Source organism: Pyrus communis, chromosome 11 (assembly GCF_963583255.1).
Source record: "Pyrus communis chromosome 11, drPyrComm1.1, whole genome shotgun sequence".
Lineage (NCBI taxonomy): Eukaryota > Viridiplantae > Streptophyta > Magnoliopsida > Rosales > Rosaceae > Pyrus > Pyrus communis.
Window position 1 is genome coordinate 3984004 of NC_084813.1, and position 3106 is coordinate 3987109.

The window sequence follows — 3106 nt, forward strand, 5'->3', positions numbered from 1 at the left end:
TGCTCTTGGACAAAATTGCACCTACAAAACAAATAACACCTTAGGTCAAGGCTAAGAGCCTCACACCCCCATGATGAAGTTTTTTTGGGGGGGGGGGGGTGCTTTGGCCGAAGAACTTTCAATGCCAAAGTTAGAATTTTGAGGGAAAAATGTTTGGAGAATTTAGAGAGTTTAACAAGAGAATTGGAATTGATTTTTGGAGATAATGAGAGGGCTTATATAGGGATGTGGCCGGCCACCTTGGGAGGAGATGGACCGGCCACTTGGATGGTTTTGTGGGTTAGGTTCTTGATTTTTTGTTAATTAGCTAATTAATGGAATAATTATTTAATTAATTAGCTAATTACTATAATAAAAGAGGGGGTTACCTTGTGGAGAAGATATGATGAGGATGGATGAAATCGGTTGTAAATAAAAACCTATTTGGGCACTTTTGACTTGATTGAGGGATGATTGTTCACTGCTCGCGCCTAGGAGTTCCGGTGTGTCTCGAGGGTAGTTTTGTCCTTCTTTACCCAAAAAATTCACGTGTCGCCTCTTGATTATTTTTGGCTCTACAAAGTTCATTCTCAAATTTCATCAAATTCTCTCTCCCCTCACTCAAAATTGGGTTGCGTAAAGACAATTGTGTAGTTAAATTAAAGAAAAACACATATAGCAAGAGCAGTGTGATTTTCTCTATACCCTAATTCGATTCTCATTCGTTATAGTTTCAATTAAAGTAGAATATTGCTTGAATACACACAAACAAAAAAACTAATCTGGAAAAACAAATGAAAACATACTAAGAAATACTTTCCTTTTAAGTAATGGCCGTCTTATTAGCCAAACCACCGCTGCTATTACTCCGGAAGTTTCCGTGTTGTATTATATGTATTACCATATTCATTAGCAAGTTTACTATACAAAATGTTCCTTATGCAACATGTTTATCACGACATTGGTAAAACAAAATTCAGAGTGTTATGTGACTTTACTTTTAGTGTCATTTATTCGAGGTCGCTAAATATTTTAAAATTAATTCAATTGACATTTTGTGATTTTAAGGTTAAAGGTGAGAAATTTGAGCAAGTGGTGTTAACACAAGGCCTTCTATTGCCCTATTAAAATAATGTGTAATTGCAATCTTCTAAGATGAGCCTCAACAAAAAGCCCATAAAGGCCTACAAAATTAAGGATCAAACTACTAGGCCCATAAAGCAGCCCAAGAGCTTCCAACACAAATCAATACATCAAGGATGACTGAAGGGCACCGCCACTAACCCCTTAACCATTAAACTATCAATCCTCATCGCCGACCAAAAGAAGCGAGTGCTCAGCTTAAAATACGTTCTGACCGCTTCCGGGGACTAACAAAATCAAGCGCTTGGTTTGGCTACTTTCGACGCGGAAACCAAAGGAGTATACCTAACCAAATGTCTTCTATACACTTTGTGTGTTGTTCGCTCATAAGAGAAATAGCCTGCAACAGAACCGACATCTGCAACCCACTCACCAAGTAGGACGGTCTGAGAATTGAAGGCCCAAGACTTTTTGGGCTTAGGACATGCCTATATAAAGAGGAAAGACACTCTTTAGAAAGGGTTGGATCCTCAAGAGATATTTGTTACCTTGTATCGAGTATCCTTGTGACACATCAAATTTGTAACATACATTCTCAGTAGACGTAATGCATCTTTTTGGGTAAACGGCTTAAATCTCTTTTTTTTTCCTCACATTTACCCTCCTCATTACACTCTTCCAGGGCCTCCCATTTTTAGAAAAAGTGATATTGACCTTAATTGGTGAGGAAAATTATTTTTATTGACCTTAAATGAAAGAAGAGAATTCTGATATTTTGATTGACTTTACTTAAGTGTAAGTTCCTTCTTATATGATTTAAAGAGCCAACGTTCAACAAGCACCAGTGGTCTAGTGGTAGAATAGTACCCTGCCACGGTACAGACCCGGGTTCGATTCCCGGCTGGTGCATTTGTTCTTTTTTTATCATCCCAATCTTTTTTTTCTACAGAATCCAAACAGCTCGAAAACATTTTTGTTTTTATAGGTATCGCTGTTAACTTCAAAACCAAACACAGGCATCCCTCAATCCCAACTTCCGACATTTTGCATTGAACAAATTGTGTTTGGTCAGATCAATGGTAAGTTTTCAAACCTGGGTACCAATTGCTTTGGAGATGGTCTTGGTTTTTTAGAACATTTTGAAAGTTGTGTGTATGGGTTGCCATTGTTGATGATGTTTTGTTGGAAATGTCTTGTTTGATTTGCTACCTGGAAATTCTTGCCTTGTGTAGATTGTTTGCTGTTGCTGCTCAAAATGTGGGCTCGTTTGGGTTTTTTAGTTTTACAAGTAGAATGAATGCATGGTGGGAGAACATGGTTTTTTTGAAAGAGTGTCTTCTCTCACTGTTAATGTAGGACGTTCACTTGGAATGCATGGTAGTTTCATGTCTTTTGTCATAATACATATGGGTCTCGTTTTGTCTTTAGGATTGAATTGGATTGGTTAACTCGGTATCTTCGATGTGTATTGAAAGTAAATGTAAATGATCATTTTGAGGGGATTTGAAATGGATTAGACATGAAGGAAACTTATTCCCTTTAATGCCTACCATTTTGTGAGAGATTGGAATGGATAAGGTTCCTCCTTAATGAGCAATAAGTTGGACCCATTTTTTTCATTTCTTGCTTCAAATACCTTGGAACATAATGGAGTGGATTATCCATTTCAATCCAATCCCAAACACCAAACGAATCCTATATTCGTGAGCTTATTGAGTGGTTGGTTATCCATTAGTTTCGCCTTCAATAATCTTCTGAATGCATGCTTCTTCTGCTAGTTTTGTACTTGTAATTGCTTAATTTTACACCAGTTGGATCCCACCCTAGGTAGCTAGAAGAATTTTAATAATCAGCTATTAAGCGGACCTAGATAGGTCTTGTTTGGTAGAAACGATTGGATTGGAAGGGATAACCTTTGACATTCAAGGCATATTCAAGGTAAATGAGAATGATTTTTCCTTGTGAGAGGATTAGACATGAATAAAACTTCGTCCACCTAATCCTCCCATTAAGGGGAGTATTGGAATGGATAACTTATCTTCTT

The 3106-nt window shown here is 37.4% G+C and overlaps 1 non-coding gene across 1 annotated transcript; it reads left to right on the forward strand.

Annotated features, from left to right (window-relative positions):
• The first annotated feature begins 1900 nt into the window (after positions 1-1900).
• TRNAG-GCC (transfer RNA glycine (anticodon GCC)) lies at positions 1901-1971 on the forward strand. Its single transcript has one exon. It is a non-coding gene; the product is annotated as a tRNA-Gly (tRNA).
• The last annotated feature ends 1135 nt before the right edge of the window (positions 1972-3106 follow it).